At 40.0% G+C, this 21,680-nt stretch overlaps 1 protein-coding gene across 1 annotated transcript in view; it reads right to left on the reverse strand.

The window, feature by feature from the left end:
* The window catches only part of LOC150099739 (basigin-like), a 290,188-nt gene that overhangs the window by 191,443 nt on the left and 77,065 nt on the right, over positions 1-21,680 (reverse strand). The window lies entirely within an intron of this gene.

The following is a 21,680-nucleotide window of genomic DNA, read 5'->3' on the forward strand; positions in this document are numbered from 1 at the left end:
ACAGGCCAGAAGAGTGACTCGTGTGGTAAGGAAAGCGAAACTGGAATATGAGAGGAGATTGGCCCTAAGATCCAAAGAAAATCCTAGGGAATTTTTTAGCTATGTGGCCAGTAGGAGGAGAAATGACTGTGGAAGAATGATATTGTGGGATAAAAATGGGAATAGAGTGACTGATGCAGAGGACATAGTGGAATTGTTCAATGAACACTTTATTGGAGTATTTCATCCTAGAGGAGTCAGTTTTAATGCTAGAGGGATAGGACTGGTACGAGGTCTGGAGGTACAGGAGGAGAGTGTGTTTCAGATACTGAGTACTCTGGATGTCAGTAAAGCTGTGGGACTGGATGGTATTTCGCCACGAGTTTTGAGAGAATGTGCTAGGGAATTGACAATACCTTTAACGTGGCTTTTCAATGAAAGTCTGGCTTTGGCAAAGGTGCCCAGGGAATGGAAGGAAGGTAAGATAGTGCCATTGCATAAGGGTGGTAACAGACTGGAAGTGTCTAATTATAGGCCAGTCTGTGTGTCATCAGTAGTTGTTAAGATCTTGGAGAAAGTAGTGAGGGACCGTGTACAGCATTGGGCAGATGAGGGTAATGTTATCTGTGAGAATCAACATGGATTTGTGAAAGGACGCTCTTGTTTTAGCAATATGCTAGCCTTTTATAATAAAGTTACAAGAGCATTAGATGAGGGAAAGGCATATACTGCAATTTTCTTAGACTTGGCGAAGGCATTTGACAGGGTGCCACATGATAAGCTGATATTTAAGTTGCAGCACATGGGTCTGGATGTCAGATTGGTCAACTGGATTCAGGATTGGCTGTCTGATAGGTATCAGAGAGTTGTGTATGGTGGAGCAGTTTCCAGGAGGCAGAGGGTTACAAGTGGGGTCCCACAGGGCTCAGTACTAGGACCTATATTGTTTAACCTTTATATCAATGACATAGCCAGTGGATTGCAGGGGGATATTCAGTTGTTTGCGGATGATGCGAAGCTTGGAAGGATTATTAGTAATAGTGCAGATGTGGTAGCCCTGCAAGAGGATTTAAATAAGCTAGATAGATGGGCAAATGAATGGGGGTGTCAGTTTAATGCAGCAAAATGTAAGGTCTTGAGGTTTGGGAAACATCGATGGGATGCTGCATACTCTATGGGAGGAGTTATACTGGAGGAAGTAGGGGAGACAAGAGATCTGGGGTTGATGATTGATAGAGACCTGAAGTTTAGGGGACATATTGCAAAGGTGGTGAAGGTAACACAGAGGATTGCTGCTATTATGAGAAGGACACTGACCTGCAGAGATAAGAGGGTTATCATTCCGTTGTATAAGTCTCTGATCAGACCACACTTGGACTATTGTTCTCAGATTTGGTCCCCAGGATTTGAAGGGGATAAATTAACCGTGGAAAGGATACAAAGACGGATGACAAAGATGGTTTCAGGACTGTACAAGGATAGTTATGAGGATCGGCTGAGAGAATGTGGACTGCAGAGTTTGGTGGATAGAAGAAGGAGAGGTGATATGATTGAGACTTTTAAACTGTTGAGGGGTGGTTACAGGGTTGACACTGGGGAGTTCTTTCGCTTGGTTGATCAGCGGGAAGGAGTGATGACAAGAGGCCATCCCTGGAAGTTACGAAAGGAAACTGTGAGCAAGAGGGTAAGGAGTGGTTTCTTTGTGTGGAGGGTGGTTGAGCCGTGGAATGCATTGCCTGATGGAGTGGTGGGAGTGAGAACGGTCAGTGGGTTTAAGGAGTGGTATGATAAACTTTGTGTTTCTCAGGGGGGGACTTCCCCTCGATGAGTCTTGACAGACTTTATGTCTTAGAAAGGACCTCCCTCGATGAGTCTTTTGACTCCTTGGAGGCCTGAATAATAATAATAATAATAATAATAATAATAAAAACTGTGTTAAATAATTAACGTTGTTTTTTTTTTTTTTGTACTACTTTAGCACGGTTATGCACGCTTTCATGAGATTCTATTGTAATCATGCGCCCTAACTGTATGTTATTCCTAATTTTTATTTAAATACTGTACTGATGATGTCCTAAGATACTTAGGATGAAATATTTACAATTAAATAATTTTCACTGTGGTTTATACGTGTGTTTCTTCTAATTAGAATCCATACTGACGGTCATTTATTAGGTGGATGCCTTAAAGGTAGTGTAGGAGTAGGGAATTGATGATATTTTCCATTACTTTAGACAGGACCAAGGTGAGTGAGATAGGGCAGTAGTTAGATGGCAGTGATTTGTCACTCTTCTTGGGAATGGGTTGAATATAGGCCAGGCTGTGGGATAGATACCAGTGGAGTAAGAGAGGATATATATACAGGCAACTTAGGATAGGAATTCAGTTTTGGTGCACAAACTTTCAGGACAATTGGAGGAATGCCATCAACCCCAGGAGACCTTTTTTTGTGTCTAATTTGGACAGTATTTTTCTGATCTCTTTCTGGCAAAAGGATATAGGGGACATTGTATGCTGGGCATCTGGAATGGTTGGAGGGGGGGGGGGGCATTTACCATTGTTGTTTATGTGTGCATTGGAAGCAAAGTGCGAAGCCAGGAGATTGGCTTTTTCTGTGGGTGATGATGCAATAGCCATCTGGATATGATAGGGGTGGGAAGTGTATTGGGCAGAAGTTATAACCAATTGCTTTGGCAAGAGACCAAAAGGCTCGACTGCTGTTTGAACAGGCTACTAGTTTCCTGTTTTTATAGTTTTTAGCATTAATAGTTTTTTTGCATCTATTTCGGGCTTGAATATAAGCTCTAAAGGCAGATGGAGTTCTTGATGTGAACCAGTTATGGTATGTTTGATTTTTCATTTGTGCATCCTTGCCACATCTTTTGGAGAACCAGGGTTTAGTTAGGGAATGGCAGTTCAGAGTAGTGTGGGGAATATATGTTTTCATGCTGGTGAGGATTACTTTGGTGATAAGTTCGGTGCATATGTTTGGGTTGGAAGGTCGGAAGCAATAGTCCAACCAATGCATTTATTTTCACTGCATCAATGCATTTATCACTAAAAAGCAGATGTCACATAAATATTCTTAATAAAACCTTAACATTCTTATTTATTTCATTTAGTATGTATCATGACAGCATTCCATCCTAGTTATACATGCTCTCCACAATCTTCATATCTTGAATTTTAATAATGCTTATTATTTGTCACCTCCAGGGAGTCCAAAGACTCATCAAGGGAAGGCATCTACTCTACAGCTCTGATTCCACCAATTGACCACAACTACACCAACGGCATCTACCGCCGACCGCCACCACTAGTATTTCCACAGACAATCACAAACATCTATGTCCACAGGGGGATTCGAACCTGCAGCCTCTTGACTGGACACGCTAACCACTTGGCCAGCCAGACTGGGTGAGTGGTTTTATATAAGTTAGGTATGGAATATAAACATGGAAAAATATATGTGCAATAATAAGAAAATATGAACAAAATATATGAAACATACTACAAAATGAAATAAAAATAGAACTGGGCTAAAAGTCCCATAAAATGCAACAATCACTGGTTATAAAGTTTTACCCATTGCAGAGATCAATCTGCTATGTGAGAATATCTAGAAAAAAAAAACAATATCAATTACAGTGTAAAAAAAAAAAAGAAAGATGAATTATACTTTATCAATAAATGCAAGTATTATTAAATTTAGCAATGAATCCAATTAGCATAACCACAACTTAAATGCAAAATAAAATATAAAACATAAAATATAAGAAGCATAGCATATTTCAGGAGGATACAGAAAGTAATTATTTCTTTCAAGGTTACATGGTGGTCAGCATTCGTTGTGTAGAATTTATGGAGGCAAACACTTGTGTTGGAATAATTACTTTGCTTACAGTTAAGCAAATAACACTCAACGTTTTGACCTTTATATTGAGGAAAACATACAACATACATATGCACAGAACACAATCTACATAACACTAAAGAAAGCTAAATCTAAATGCTTTGTTAATCGTTTAAGCTAGCCTGACCTCTGGTGAAGAAAAAAAAATTATATATATATATATATTTTTTTTTTTATTTAATTAATTAATTAACATAAATAAAATATTTTTATATACAAAAATTATAATAATATGTATATTATTATAATGATTAAAAAATTACAGTGGAACCACATCAAATACATCTGTAACGTCTGCCCCAAAACAGTACAGGACCTCATTACATGCTCTATAAGAAGGATGGTCCAAAATTTCCATTGATTACTGTCATACCCTTGTAGAAAGCATGCCTCTCCCATAGGATTGCTGAAGTCATCACAGGGAAAGGCAGTCCCACATCTTATTAAGGTGGGTGCCATGGTGCCAAGCAGTGTATTGAGTTGCGTTAAACGGATATCCCTATTCATTTGCCCACCTTTCCATCTTACTCAAATTCTCTTGAAGAGCCAAAGTATCAGCACTATGACTAATAACTCTCCCAAGCTTCACATCATCTGCAAACACCTGAATATCTCCATGTAATCTCATGACAATATCATTAACATAAAGATTGAACAGTAATGGTCCCAGTACTGAATCCTGTAGAAATCGACCTGTGACTTTCCTGTTCTCTGATACCGCTCTACTGTTCCCCATATACATGCTCTGATATCTATCAGAAAGCTGTTACCAATCCAATTATCTAACCTGATATCCAAACCTGTATGTTGCAGCTTAAAAAGCAACTTGTCAAATGCTTTTGCAAAAAAAAAAAAAAAAAAAAAAAAAAAAAAAAAAAAAAAAAAAACAGGATGTCATTTTTTTCAATCCTCATTCACTGCTACTGTTACTCTATTGTAAAAGATAACCAGATTGCTAAAACATGAGCACTAATTAACAAATTCAGGTGGATTTGTTAATTAGTGCTCATGGTGTTGGCCTGCAAAAATAATATTGCCTTGTTCTGCCTAATTCTGTACAAGTTCTTACCAATTTCTCCAAAATGTTAACAGCTACAAAAATATACATAAGTCTGCTGTAGTTTTATGCAATAGTACCTACTTATCTACCTCCTTTCACTCTCCAGGAACCTTTCCTGTTGCAAGACGTCTATTAAATAGCCAAGTAAATGGCATGCTTAGTTCCACAGCACATTCCCTTAAAACACATAGTGAAATTATATCTAGTCCCCCTGCATTACTGACATCTAACGTACTCAGTATTAAGAATATTCATTCACTTCTAAGATTTCAACTCTTCTGTACCTGGATATAACACTCTAATAAAATGATCATTAAATAGCTCAACTATTTCATCTGATTCCCATCTCCATCCAGCAAGGTAATCTGACTACGATAATTTTTCTTCCTACATGCTAGATAAAAAAAAACTCCTTGGATTGCACTGCTAGTCTCCTCTCATATTCTAATTTTTCTCTCCTTATAATTCTTCTTCTTCTAGTTTTACAACTTTTTATGAGTTTTAGCTTGCAAAATAAGCCTGGTGGCTTTCAATTGTTTAGCTTTCTTAACAAGAAATTTTTTTTATAGGAATGGGTTGTTAGCTCATTGCCAAACCCCCAACCTGGAAGACCAGGCCTCCAAAGTTTTGTACCGTGGAGGCAGGGTGGCCCAGCTATATCCCCAGGCACTGAGTACCCATTTTAGTTGCCTCTTACGACATGCATAGGCTACACTGGGACTATTCTTTAACCACGGTCACCACATGGGGGCTCCTTATAATACTAGTCAATTTCTTAGCTGAGTCTTATATTCCTCATGAACCTGTTCTCCACCTCCATGAAATGTCCTCCATTTTATCTGCAATTCCTCTTTAATTTCTCATGTCATCCATACGACTTCAAATTGTTTTATCTTCTTCACTCGAGGTATACAATCTGCCATTGTTATTAAAAACAATTTTTTCTTAAGTATTAAGTATCTCTCATGCACTACTGACTTATCTTTTCAAATTCTTTCATCCATTGCACTATTGCAAGCTGGTTTCTAAATCTGTGATAGTTACCTGCCTTATGATTTCACATAAATTCCTTCTGCCTTGATACCTCCACATGCCTATTCATACTTCAAGATTTCATACTTGCTCCAAGTTGGAACAAGTATGAAATCTCAGTCACAATCAGATCCTCTGATGCTATGATCAAATCCAAACCTCTTGATCCTCATGTTCCCTGAACCATATGCTACCTAAGACAGTTTTACCTCAAGAAGACCAAAAATTCAGTTCCCTAAGTAGTGCACATTGCCTCCTCTGCCCAGTTCATATTGCTATACTTGAAGTCACCCAAAATGATCCCTCACTTTGCCCTTGCTATATTAATTTGCATGAACATTTCCTTTTAATCACAATTTTTATTCTCTAGCATTAGTGTTATTTCCACTGATATTCTCCATCCTGAGAGGGCACAATTCATCACTTATAATGAGTAACACTCTACCCCCACTATGGTTACCTTCTTTCATTGTGTAAAATTTATGGAAGAAAACCACTTGTGTTGGAGTAATTACTTTACTTACATGATTACTAAATAACTTAAGGAATTCACAACGTATACTGGAATATAAATTCAAATAAACTTTAATATATATACTTCCTATATTTCTCCAACGTCACGTTGCCATCTTCATGGGAACATAAGATTAAGACACGTGCACACAGGCATTAAAAACAGCAAATGAGGTCGAAGCGAGGAAAGTACTGTTTTTCCTAAAGTCCTGATGGTGCCCTCTAGCGGGCTATATTAGGTATTCTTGGCCGTTGGGCTGAAGTTTTCAAGATGCACATCTCCCAAATTTGGGGCAGTCTCATGCATCCAAATTTGTTGAGGTTTGGCATGTTTCTTAGGGATGAGGCTGATTTTATGAATAGTCTTTCAAATTTATACTTGCTGCAGTGTATTACTGTAGCTTTCTTCCACCGTATTCTGTGGCATGTATCCAGAGCAGGTCTGCAAGCCCAGAGTGGCTGTACTGGTGAAACCAGATGTAGTCCTTGTATTCCGAAATTCTGATATTCGCTGTCCTGCCTGTTTGGCCAAAGTTGGACAGCTTATGGCTGCAAGGGACCTGGTATACCAGGTAGGTCTAAAGGAAGTGATTGTCTTCAGTGGAATGGATAAGGGATTTCTATATGGTCTGTAACAAGAGGTCAGGTCATGTTTATTCAGGATTTTTGTAATTTTTTCCGAGGTGCCCCAGATGTAGGGAATGGTGATGGATTTAGAGTAATCTTTTTTGTGAAAGGGGGGGGGGGGCTGTGGTTTACCGGTTTTAGTATTTTTGGGGGGTTGTAGCCATTGGCTGAGAAAGTGTTAAGGATGTGATTTAGTTCAGTGGTTAGGGCATTGTCATTTGAACAGATTAGTTTAGCCCTGTTGTATAGTGTCTTAATAATTCCATATTGTTGTGGGGGGGATTGTTGGTGAATGTACCTGCACGGGTGGGTTTTCTATAAACTGAGAAAACCAAGGTTCCATCAGGCTGGCGGGTGACTAGTGTGTCTAGGAAAGGGAGGCTGTTGTTTTCCTCTTTTTCCAGGGTGAACTTGATTCGGGGGTGTTGGTTGTTTAAGTACATTAAGAAGGAGAGGAGTGTATCAGATCCATGTGGCCAAATAGCAAACACATCATCAATGTAGCAAACCCATATGGTAGGTTTTTGTGGGGCAAAGTTTAAGGCTTTCTCTTCAAACCCCCCCCCACCCCCCCCCCCCCCCACCCCCCCCCCCCCCCACCCCCCCCCCCCCCCACCCCCCCCCCCCCCCACCCCCCCCCCCCCCCACCCCCCCCCCCCCCCACCCCCCCCCCCCCCCACCCCCCCCCCCCCCCACCCCCCCCCCCCCCCACCCCCCCCCCCCCCCACCCCCCCCCCCCCCCACCCCCCCCCCCCCCCACCCCCCCCCCCCCCCACCCCCCCCCCCCCCCACCCCCCCCCCCCCCCACCCCCCCCCCCCCCCACCCCCCCCCCCCCCCACCCCCCCCCCCCCCCACCCCCCCCCCCCCCCACCCCCCCCCCCCCCCACCCCCCCCCCCCCCCACCCCCCCCCCCCCCCACCCCCCCCCCCCCCCACCCCCCCCCCCCCCCACCCCCCCCCCCCCCCACCCCCCCCCCCCCCCACCCCCCCCCCCCCCCACCCCCCCCCCCCCCCACCCCCCCCCCCCCCCACCCCCCCCCCCCCCCACCCCCCCCCCAATTTTTTATAAACGCTTGGCTAATAATTTCATATTCTTTGTTCAGTGCCTGCTCATTGGAGCAAATTGTTAGAGATTTGTTTGAGGATGCTGATGAATCCTAGTTTTTGTGTTATGATGGTGGTATGAATTTTTGAATGAATTTGGCTTGTGTTTGTAAGTTTGTGGTAGATTATAAAGGAAAGACAACAGAGATATTGGGGAGGGGGGGAATGCAATATGCAATCAAGCATGTGTCTGACCACTCCTGGGAAAATGTGTGAGTGAAGGAATGATTGTGCAAAATTAGCCAACTCTGGGATAAGCGAGTGCAGAATGACCATGAACAGTTGGGTGTGATTCACAAGTTTTGAATCTCAATGGGCTGGTAATGACCTTATGTAAGAGTAACTGTAGAGGTTCCAAAAGGATGCTGAAATGTATGTACACAAATGCCTAAAGTATATCAAATAGGGAGAGGAGGTTTTGGCATTGGTCAGCTCGACTTGGCCAAAAATTATTAGCATCAGCGAAACCTAGTTTACAGAAAAATGATATATAGTTACAAGGATGGAATGTAAGGAAATTGTATTTTCAGATAGAGGAAATAAAGCAAGAGGAGGAGGGATATTATTAATGATAACCAAAAAACTTCAACCAACAAAAACAGAAGTTAAAGAGAATGATAAATCTGAGGGAGATGGTTCATTTAAGGCTGTCTGGTGCGAGATAGAGTCTAATAGGGCAAAATGTAGTGTTGGTTGCTGCTATAGACCTGGGGATTTAGAGAAAGATGTGGATGCTATTCATTGGCAGATTAGCAGAATGAGTGCATGCATGTCAAACAATTATCATGGAGACATGGAGAACAGGGTTAACTAGTCTGGGTAGTGGCCCTTCTCTTAATGCATAACATTATACATATCCACAAGGAGATGTGTTTTGCATTATGGGAGATACTGAGATAGGGGTGTTGGTAGCTTGCTCCACCTTTGCAAGGAGTCGCCCAGTGTTGTACCACTTTACCCCAGTCCTGAAGATACTTTCAGGTGCAAACTTTGTTTGCACACACTTGGATAAATGATTAAACTAAATTTATTATAGTCTGACCAAGTGAAAAATAAACTTTCAATATCATGGAGACATTTAACTATGGGGATACAGACTGGAAGGAGGAAAGAGCATATGGTAAGATGAAAATGGAATTTATACAGTTACTTACTAAGGAATAATTATCTGAAAGAGCAACTGATGAAGGAGAATCAGGGGCTTGAGAGTTTTGGATATGGTAATAGCATCGGAAGATATCTAACTACAGCAGCAACTCTACCTCTGATCAGGGAAAGTGACCACACAAGATGGGCATCTTGTTCTGGGAGGTTAGGTTAGCATGCTCATGAGCAACACAAAGCACATATAAGAAGGATAACTAGTATGGTAAGGAAGGCTAAATCATAAATCAGATTATGAGAGAAAATTAAGCTAAGCAGGCCAAAGTAAATCCAAAAAATAGAAAATTTTTTTTTGCTGTATAGTAAAAGAAAGTCTGCAAGTGTTACACCCTGATACCTTCACAATTTGGAATTTTCAGTTATCATGGTGTAACATGAAGAGAAAATAAAATAAAACCCCTGTATAAAAGCTGATAGATGAATTATTTAAAAGAAAGAAAAATATTCTTACATCCAAATAAAATATATAACAAAAAAAAAGTGTTTGTTGAACTAACTAATAAAAGAAGAAATATATTAGTGTTGTGATATAAAAAAAAAATTAGCTAAGTAAGACAAAAAGGATTAGTCATAAGAAATTGTATGTGAGAGGCTAGAGATTAAAATATTAAGTAAATTCTTAAAAATTTGGAAAGGGGATTAATTTAGAGGCTAGCAAAAGAAAAACAATAGACCATCGCTCAGGGTCAATTCCCAGATTTGAGACATCATCACTTGCTTGCAAACCTCAGGATGTTTGGCAGAAAAACGCCACCCTAATTGGTCGGTGAAGTCGAATCCAGTAAGGCGCGGAGAAAAGAAATTAAAGCAGGTGCCGGTAGGGGTCAAGGTATAAAAGGTGATAACTAATATTTAAGGAATTGACAGCGTATACTAGAAATATAGATTAAATAAACTTTAATATATACTTTCCGATATTTCGGCGAACGTCACGTTGCCATCTTCTTGGGAACATACTACAAAGACACGTGCACACATGTACTAATAACAGCAAATGAGACGTTCGCCGAAATATCGGTAGTTCTTGGCCTTTGGGCTGAAGTTCTTCTGATAAAAGTTTCCCAAATTTGGGGCAGTCTCATACATCCAAATTTGTTGAGGTTTGGCATGTTCCTAAGGGCCGAGGCTGATTCCATGAATAGTCTTTCATACTTGAACTTGCTGCGGTGTATTGATGTGGCTTTCTTCCATCTTATTCTGTGGCGAGTATCCAGAGCGTGGTCTGCAAGCCCAGAGTGGCTGTACTGGTGAAATCGGATGTAATCCTTGTGTTCTGAGATTCTGATATTTGCTGTCCTGCCTGTTTGGCCAAAGTAGGACAGTTTACAGCTGCAAGGGACCTGGTATACACCAGGTAGGTCTAGGGGAAGTGGTTGGTCTTTGGTGGAGCAGATAAGAGATGCCAGTTTTCTATGTGGTCTGTAACAAGTGGTCAAGTCATGTTTTTTTAAGATTTTATTGATTTTTTCTGAGGTGCCTCGGATGTAGGGAATGGTGATGGATTTAGAGTAATCTTTTTTGTGAAGGGGAGGGGGTGGTGGGTTGTGGATAACTGGGTTAAGTATTTTTTGGAGGGGGTAGCCGTTGGCTGAGAAAGTGTCACAGATGTGATTTAGTTCAGTGGTTAGGGCTTGATCATTAGAACAGATTATTTTTGCCCTGTTGAATAATGTCTTAATAACTCCATATTGTTGTGAGGGGGGGGTGATGGGATTGTTGGTGAATGTATCTGCCTGTGTGGGTTGGTTTTCTATAAACTGAGAAAACCAAGGTTCCATCAGGTTGGCGGGTGACTAGTGTGTCTAGGAAGGGGAGGTTATTGTTTTCCTCTTTTTCCAGGGTGAATTTGATTCTAGGGTGTTGGTTGTTTAAGTGTGTTAGGAAGGAGAGGAGTGAATCCGGGCCATGTGGCCAAATAGCGAAAACATCATCAACGTAGCGAAGCCATATGATAGGTTTTTGTGGGGCTGAGTTTAAGGCTTTCTCTTCAAACATCTCCATGAAGAAGTTGGCCAAGGGTGGGGAAAGTGGTGAATCCATGGCTGTCCCCTCTATCTGTTCGTAGAATTTTTCCTGCCAAATGAAATAGCCTGAGTTCATTGTAAACTGAAATAGGGCTGAGATATCGGGAGGAAATTTAGCTTGGATTAGCTCTAAGGTTTCTTTGAGGGGGACATTCGTGAATAGGGAGGAGACATCAAAATTGACCATTATGTCATTATGTTGGAGTGTAAGGTTTTCTATACTGGCTTTGAAGTGGGCTGAGTTTTTTATGTGTGATGGTGTATTGCCAGTATAGTGTGAGAACGCTTTGGCTAAATGCTTGGCTAGTTTGTAAGTGGGGGAATCAATGCCATCCACTATGGGACGTAATGGCACATTTTCTTTGTGTATTTTTGGGAGCCCATATATGCAGGGGGGGGGTCTAGAGTTATAGGGTTTTAGTCTGTTGGTAATCTCCACAGGCCAAGAAGTGACCTTCTTAAGGAGCCTATGGAGTTTTCTAATTTGTGAGTTGGTGGTATTGTAATCACTGGGGAGGTAAGTGGAACAATATAATAATAAAGCCTTGAACTTACCTGTGTAGTCTTTAAGATTGAGTACCACAGTGGCGTTCCCCTTATCCGCTTTGGTGATCACTATTTTTTTGTTTCTCTTCAATTCTTGTAGTGCCTTGTATTCACTAATGGATATGTTGGATTTTGGAGGTTTTGCTTTATTGAGAACACAGGCTACATCCAATCTAATATCGTTGGCGATGTGGTTTGGAAGTTGGCGAATCCCGCGTTCAATTTGGATCATTAATTCCTCGGCCGGTAATTTCTTAGGAGCAATGGCAAAGTTGTGACCACGTGACAGAGCGTGGAGTGCTTCAGGCTTTAAGGTAGCTGACGAAAGGTTAACAACAGTGTTGGTTTGTAATTTAGGTTTGGACGCCGAGTTCTTTATTAATTTATCAAACTTGTTGATATGTCGGCTCCGTACTCGTTCAAATTCTTTTCTAGCTGCCGTACACGAGACGTCATGTAGGACTGACCAAAGCTCGTGATTCAGCGTAAGTGAAAGCTCATTTTCTAGCATTGAAATAGCTCTGTTTATGTTGGCTAGGGAACCGCGTGTAGCGGTAATTTGCTCCCGAAGTAATGCCTGGCTAGCGCGGTTGTAAATACGGAGAGCTTTCTGTGAGATGAAGTGGTGTTTAAATTTAACACAGTTCGGGATGACTTGATTATCCCGGCAGCGTTTTAGGAATGCCAGACGGTTAAGTTGTCTGGATAACTTCAGCTTCAGTTTGCCATAATGGCGGGCCTTGCGTGCGAAGAGATCTCCGTGGATGATCATTATTCTTGTTGAGAGGCTTATACGCTGGTTAAACATGATAACTAATATTGAGAACACAGTAGCCTGTGTTTTCAATAAAGCAAAACCTCCAAAATCCAACATATCCATTAGTGAATACAAGGCACTACAAGAATTGAAGAGAAACAAAAAAATAGTGATCACCAAAGTGGATAAGGGGAACGCCACTGTGGTACTCAATCTTAAAGACTACACAGGTAAGCTTAAGGCTTTATTATTAGATCGTTCCACTTACCTCCCCATTGATTACAATCCCACCAACTCACAAATTAGAAAACTCCATAGGCTCCTTAAGAAGGTCACTTCTTGGCCTGTGGAGATTACCAACAGACTAAAACCCTATAACTCTAGACCCCCCCGCATATATGGGCTCCCCAAAATACACAAAGAAAATGTGCCATTACGTCCCATAGTGGATGGCATTGATTCCACCACTTACAAACTAGCCAAGCATTTAGCCAAAGCGCTCTCACACTATACTGGCAATACACCATCACACATAAAAAACTCAGCCCACTTCAAAGCCAGTATAGAAAACCTTACACTCCAACATAATGACATAATGGTCAATTTTGATGTCTCCTCCCTAGTCACGAATGTCCCCCTCAAAGAAACCTTAGAGCTAATCCAAGCTAAATTTCCTCCCGATATCTCAGCCCTATTTCAGTTTACAATGAACTCAGGCTATTTCGTTTGGCAGGAAAAATTCTACAAACAGATAGAGGGGACAGCCATGGGTTCACCACTTTCCCCACCCTTGGCCAACTTCTTCATGGAGACGTTTGAAGAGAAAGCCTTAAACTCAGCCCCACAAAAACCTACCATATGGCTTCGCTACGTTGATGATGTTTTCGCTATTTGGCCACATGGTCCGGATTCACTCCTCTCCTTCCTAACACACTTACACAACCAACACCCTAGAATCAAATTCACCCTGGAAAAAGAGGAAAACAATAACCTCCCCTTCCTAGACACACTAGTCACCCGCCAACCTGATGGAACCTTGGTTTTCTCAGTTTATAGAAAACCCACCCACACAGGCAGATACATTCACCAACAATCCCATCACCCCCCCCCCCTCACAACAATATGGAGTTATTAAGACATTATTCAACAGGGCAAAAATAATCTGTTCTAATGATCAAGCCCTAACCACTGAACTAAATCACATCTGTGACACTTTCTCAGCCAACGGCTACCCCCTCCAAAAAATACTTAACCCAGTTATCCACAACCCACCACCCCCTCCCCTTCACAAAAAAGATTACTCTAAATCCATCACCATTCCCTACATCCGAGGCACTTCGGAAAAAATCGATAAAATCTTAAAAAAACATGACTTGACCACTTGTTACAGACCACATAGAAAACTGGCATCCCTTATCCGCTCCACCAAAGACCAACCACTTCCCCTAGACCTACCTGGTGTATACCAGGTCCCTTGCAGCTGTAAACTGTCCTACTTTGGCCAAACAAGCAGTACAGCAAATATCAGAATCTCAGAACACAAGGATTACATCCGATTTCACCAGTACAGCCACTCTCGGCTTGCAGACCACGCTCTGGATACTCGCCACAGAATAAGATGGAAGAAAGCCACAGTAATACACCGCAGCAAGTTCAAGTATGAAAGACTATTCATGGAATCAGCCTCGGCCCTTAGGAACATGCCAAACCTCAACAAATTTGGATGCATGAGACTGCCCCAAATTTGGGAAACTTTTATCAGAAGAACTTCAGCCCAAAGGCCAAGAACTACCAATATAGCCCGCCAGGGGGCACCATCAGGGCTTTAGGAAAACACTAGCTTCCTAGCTTCAGTCTCATTTGCTGTTATTAGTACTTGTGTGCACGTGTCTTTGTAGTAAGTTCCCAAGAAGATGGCAACGTGACGTTCGCCGAAATATCGGAAAGTATATATTAAAGTTTATTTAATCTATATTTCTAGTATACGCTGTCAATTCCTTAAATATTAGTTATCATGTTTAACCAGCGTATAAGCCTCTGAACAAGAATAAAGGTATAAAAGGGTTAGAAACCCCCCCCCCTCACGAAGGGCTTTTTTTTCCCGGAGAGTTTCTTCACGAGCTCCTTCGTATAGGTTTTCACGTGGTTTTCCTGAGTGGCGGGATTGGAGTTAATCTCCGTCGTCACAACAAGGAAACAAAAGTGAGCGGGATTTCGATTCCGTATTTCCTATGGTAAGAAACGAGGAATGCCATTTAGCCAAAGGAAAGAAGGCATTATCTGCGTGTTTCACAGTCCAGTGAAAAGGAAATCTGTAAAGAAGTCGGTGTCCACGTGATGAGTTTCACAGCCATTGTATAGATGATTCAAAGTGTGTCCTTAATTCAAGAACGAAAAGTTAAGATCACGTAAGCACAGTTTAATGCCAAAAGAACTTAGGAGTAACAGATTATAAGAGAGATCATACCTGGATAGAATAATCGGAAAAAGGTAGAAGCCAATATAGAAAACTCAAGAGAAAAAGGTACTGTAAAAATCTTGTGTTAACTGAAAATCATCTGTAATTGTTATCATTATTCTATTACTGAACTGTTAAAGAGACTAAGGAAAATTATACTAGGACTTTAGTACATGATTGATTATAATGAAAGTATGCTTGCTAATATTAATATTATATAAGTAATTCATGTGTCCTGAGATTTATGCATGTGTATTGTAACGTATAGGAAAGTTTTAAATGTCAAAGTTATGTGTTAGTACAGTGAAAGGATAATTTAATCTACATAGTTTTACATAGTAAAATAGAGTGAGTTGATCACATATGTCCAGGTGCTACAGCATATAGCGTATTCAGACTAATATAGGGTTAACTAATGTGTTAATTAGATCTGGGATTATACATATGATTGTATGAGTTGAATTTGTTATGGAGGCATGATCGTAATACCCATATAGGATCATAGCCAAATACTTGTGATTAGCTAATGTTACTTTGTAAATGTTTTCTTAGTATTGAATTGAGTTATATATATTAATTGAATTGTACCATGCTAATGAGTTTAATAAACCTTTGTTCATTGATAATACAGTTGTCTGAAATTGCTGCCCAATGCACCACTTGAAAACGTACGAACCTAATCACGCGGGAGGGAGAATATTTAAATGAGTAACGAGATAAAGTGTCACGACTGCAATATTGTTTCACATTCAGACATATTTTAGTAATTGCTCCTTGTTTTTGTATTTTATATCATATAAAATTTTATATCTCAAACTAAATGTCCCAAAAGGCACAGTATAACATAAATATTAGGGACACTAAGGGGAGAAATAGCTTAAATATTTGTAATTTGGGATAAATCTCGTACATAGATAAAAGTTGAATATAGATAAGCAGAATTTCTCTAGATAGAATAATAATCAAAAAATGGGACACAACACAAGTAAGTAAGAGAAAGAAAGATTATGGAAGGATAACTTTACTCACTGCTGGTGGTAGAAAAGTGACAGGAGCAGAAGAAATAGGTTTTTTTTTTTATTTTTTATTTTTATTATCCCATGGTATTATTATACCAGATCATAGAGGTCAAGTTCATGTATTTTATACAGCACCTTTTCTGGGTTATTATAGAGTTCACATTTGGAAATATTCATACAGTTTAGCAAATGCATTGGTGATGCTTCCTCGATGTTACAGATTTTGCAGGTGGGGAAGACTTTTATGCCATTGCTAAACTTGATTGGTCTTCTGTGGCTGGTCTTGAGGTGAGAGATCATGGTAGTGGCACTACTGCGATTAAACTTGGAGTTGATGGTAGCTCCTGAATTTTCTGCTGAGTACCAGTGGTGAGTCATGTCCTGAAGAATTGTTCTTTTTATGTTTTCTTTCTGGGTGGTTTTAAAAAGATCGAAATCTGTGGTATCACTTGATGTTGCAGCGATTTTTGCTACTTCATCTGCAGTTTCATTTCCCTTTAATCCCACATGGGATGGGATCCATTGGAAGATTATTTCGGAATCCTTATGTAGTTTGTTTATGTTTTTTTTGCTATTTCTTGGTGGCTAGTGTAGCAGTTCTTAATAGCTTGAAGGGCTGCTAAAGAATCTGTGAAAAATATAAACTCCTTCGAGTTTTGTTTGTCCAAATATTGCAGTGCTGTGTTAATGGCTATTAATTCTGCATGGTATGAGTTGCATCCAATACTGTTAGTTGTTTTTAGTTCTATATTATGAGAGCCATAGATGAGTACACCACTCCCAGAATTGCCATTTGGATTTTTGGAGCCATCTGTGCAGATCTTTATTAAGTCAGGTCCATATTACATTATTTTTGAAAGGGCTAATGATCTCAAGATTTCAGGGTTGTCTAGGCTTTGTTTTTCATGTTTCCCTATTTCAGAGTTAATAACTATATTTTTCCTGTCTTGATTTGGAGAAATGCTGGGTAGTTGGCTATTTTATTATTATTATTATTATTACCCCAAGACCTCATGGAGTCAAAGACTCATCTGGGAGGTCCTTTTATCACACACACATCTCATCATAACAAGCCTTAAACACACTCAAACTCCTTGCAGACAACACCCTCTCAGGCAAGGCATTCCAATCATTCACAACTCTGCACGAAAAAAACCTGCCTCTCACTCCCCTACTCACACCTTCTTTATACAGTTTCCAGGGATGACCTCTGGTTCTCCTCTGATCTCCCACTATTCTCTGTAGAACTTCTCCACCACTGATCTTATAACAACCCCTTACCAACTTGTAAGTCTCTATCATATCTCTCCTCTTCCTCCTCTCCACCAGACTCTGCGAATTACATCTTCTCAATCTTTCCTCATACTCAACATTCCAGAGGTCAGAAACTACCTTAGTCAGTCGCCTTTGGACCCTTTCCAACATCTCTTCATCCTTTTGAAAACCCGTTGACCAAATCTGGGCACAATAGTCCGTGTTTCGACAATCCAAGGGAATTTTATTTTCTATGATTTCATGCATTGTTGATTTTTTTTTATTCTGTTTGTTGGTTTCCAGTTTTTAAAAAGTTCACTTGTTCTTGAAGAAATAGTTGAGTTATTAAGTGATAACTTCACAAGGGTGTATCATCCAGGTAGAGACTCTATGGATATGAGCTGAAGGCAGGAATTAGAAAGGTGATGACAGAACAGACAGATATCAGAGGGTGGTGTATGATGGAGTTGAATCCAGGAGAATGAGAGAGACAAGTGGAGGGCTATGACTCTTTAATTTGTATATGAATAACACAGTGGAAGACTTAAGAGGAGATATTCAGTTGTTTGCTGATAGTGCAAAACTGAGAAGGGTAGCATTTGAAAATGGTAATATAAATATTCTGCAGGATGATTTAAATAAATTGGCAGTGTGGGTAAAGGACAATGGTTATGAATTTAATGTTCCAAATGTAAGGTAATGCACTTCAGGGCAGAAGATTACACTTTGTATCATATTATAAGACTAGGATTTGGCCACATATTGACTATTGTGTGCAGATTTGGTCTCCTGGGTTTCTTGGGGATCAGGAGGTGGTGGAGAGGATTTGGAGACAAGTGGCCAAGCTGGTGATAGGTCTGGAATGCTTCCTATGAGGATAGATTGAAGGGGTGTGCATTGCAGTTTAATTATCAGGCATGATAGAAACTTATAAATTATTACTAAAGGGATTCTGTAAGATTGGCACAAAAGAATTTTTCAATACATAAGAAGCAGGGAGAGAACAAGGGATCATTCCAGGAAGTTGTTAAGAGTATAGCTAGCAAGAGTATGTGTGTGTGTGGGGGGGGGGGGGGGGGGGGGGCTAGGATCTTTGCTTGGAGAGATGAGTGGAATGCATTGTCAGAGATAGTTATTATTGCACCAACAGTGAATAAGTTTAAGAATATGTGTGATAATTATTATGTGGGTCTCACCACGGAGCTATTGACTACATGGAGATACTTGCATAATAGTAATAATAATAACTCCTTTTGCTTCTCTGATGTGCCATTTCTCTCAGCTCTCTTACTATATGATTTATGCTGCCTCTCAAAGCATTTGTATCAAACTACCTTTGTCATTTCACCTACTTTCTGCAGTCAGAAATTTTTTTATGGTTAAAATATTCCTGCTTCTATTATGAATTCTACGATATTTAAGAATTATGACTTGTTAGCAAAAATTCAGTTTAATACAGCTCATGTCCAATTACGTTTTTTTTTAAATTTTTTTTTTAATAATATGAAAATTTAAATGTTTCTCCCCTATCCACAGTAAGAAACAATTTATATTAATAAAATAATTAAAAGAGTAATTCAAAGAAATAAAGCTTGGAATATTTATTTTTTCATTTCTCTCATTGATGCAACAACATATATAGGGTGATTATAATTAAAGTTCATATTTCGAAAGGCTGAAACTGGGTTACTACTCAGTGAAATGATTTAATATTTACTATGATGTGTGCAGAAATAGAATTTTATTTCATGCAAAAACCAACATTAATTCTAAAAGTTGCCATTAGGGCGATACATGGTGCTGCAATACTGTCGTGCAGGGGTCTTCAACGCATGACCGCGGAGCTCTTTGACATGGCCTGTCCGCCATTTTGAAAAAATAACTACTTAATATTAAAACGCGATTAAATAAAAAATAATTTCAATGAAGGCGCAGGCCACTAAGCTATACTGCAGTATTTAAAATTGTAAGATGCTTTCCAGATTCACAAGGAATGCTGTGCATTTGATACTTTACATAAAATCCTATAAATAAAAATATTAAATAGATATGCTTCTTCAGTCATCTACCAGTGCCAAGCGGTACTTAAGTACTAGTACTAACGTCGCAGGTAGATTGCTGAAGCAGTAGTTCATTCGAGTGCACTGTCTAGTGCCTTCCAGATACATCTCAAAGGTTCTCGATACTTCGTTATTTTCATATAAATACAAGAGGATCTCATCCACAGTCAGTCCGTCATGAACAGTGTGATATACGTGTATAAGCGCACGCAGGTTCGTTGTGTCAGCCATAGCCTATTGTGGTTTTATATTGCCAGACTTTTTTTATTAGTGTGAGACATATTCAGTGGATAATAACGGTTACACAGCCATTTTGGATAATTTTTTGGGTTCACCTTCCATCGCTATGACGTATATGAGTAAAAAGCATAAATCAAGTGATTCTTGTCGGATTTTTAATGAAAAGTTGACCAATTTATATTGTGCTAATCAACAATAAGCTAGTGTATTTAATTTGTCGTGAGTCAGTGTCAGTATCAAAAGAATACAATATAAATCGACACTATGAGACAAATCATGCATCCAATGTCGATCACCTTCGAGGGCAGCTTCGTGTGGACAAAGTGAACCATCTCCAAATTGATTTAAAATGCCAGCAGGGTAAGTTTAAAAGGCAGAGGGAAGAGAGCAAAGCGTGCGTCAAATTAATTTATGTAACAGCTGAAAAAATTGCTAAAAAATCAAAAGGGTGACGAGTTTGTGAAAGACTGTCTTATCACTGCTGGGGAAATTCTGTGCCCAAATAATAAGGAAGTGTTTAAAAAACCGAGTTTGTCTCTGAGGTAACTGTAGCACGACGTGTCGAAGAACTTGCCAACGACATTGAAGGAACACTTTAAAAAAAAACGGTTGTCCGAATTTACGTCATATTCACTTGCTTTAGATGAGAGCACAGATGTGAAGGATACAGCACAACTGGCTATCTTTGTCCATGGCATTGATCAACAATTCACTATGACAGAAGAACTGCTAGCACTTGTACCTATGAAGGGAATGATGAAAGGCACTGATATTCTTGAAGCCGCCAAGAAAATGCTCCAGCGTTTCGACCTCAGCTTAACCAACCTCAAGGGTGTGGTAACTGATGGTGCTCCTGCTATGGCGGGAAAGAACGAAGGGTTTGTTGTGCCGCTACGGAAAGAACCGGAACTAGAAGGAAAAGATTTCATCCATTACCACTGTTTAACCCACCCAGAGAATTTGTGAAACGAAAACTATTGGATTTGAGAATGCCATGCAAGTTATTGTGACTGTCGTCAACATTATTAAGGCAAGAGGATTGTATCATCGTCAATTCCAAGAGTTTTTGACCCAAGAGTGCAAAGCAGATCATGGCGATGTGGTTTATTATAGTGATGTGCGTTGGTTCAGCGAAGGGAAGGTTCTTAAAAGAGTCTTTGACTTAAGGAGCGAAATACAGCAGTTCATGCAAACCAAGGGGAAGCCGATTGCGAAATTCAACGATTCGAAGTGGATAACAGACTTTGCATTTGTGACCGACATCTCGTTGCATATGAATGACCTAAATACACAGCTACAATCCAAAGATCAACTGCTGCACACTCTGTTTGATCACATCAAAGATTTTGTGGCCAAGCTCAAACTTTGGGAGGCACAACTCGGAAAAAAAGACTTGACTCATTTTCAGCTTCTCGCTGAGTCCAACTGTTCGTCTCTTAATGAATACGCTACAAAATTAGCCGTGTTGCGAAGTGAGTTCAAAGAGAGAATTAGTGATTTTCGTTACCAACAGTCTTCTTTAGATTTATTTTCAATGCCATTCAGTGTCAATGCTGTCGAAGTGCCAAGCTCAGTATAAATGGAGCAGCTTGAACTCCAAAACAACTCTTCTTTGAGAGAAAAATTATTCAATGTGCCCTTGCTTACATTTTACAAAGACTACATTTCTGAGGATGCATTTCCTAATCTTTGCAGGCATGCTTTGAAGATGTGTGCTTTGTTAGGAAGCCCATACTTATGTGAGCAGTTCTTCTCCAGAATGTGCAAGATAAGAACTCAGATTATGGACCAACATCTCGAGAATACTCTGCGCATAGCAACTTCCAACATTGATGCCAACATCGACAAGCTGGTCAAGGAAAAGCATTGCCAAGTTTCCCAATGACATTGTAAAAAATAAATGTTTTCTTCATTAAATTATCTTTTTTCA

The sequence above is a fragment of the Typopeltis vanoorti genome, chromosome 14, assembly GCF_054136105.1.
Source record: "Typopeltis vanoorti isolate ZY-2024b chromosome 14, IOZ_Tvanoo_1.0, whole genome shotgun sequence".
Lineage (NCBI taxonomy): Eukaryota > Metazoa > Arthropoda > Arachnida > Uropygi > Thelyphonidae > Typopeltis > Typopeltis vanoorti.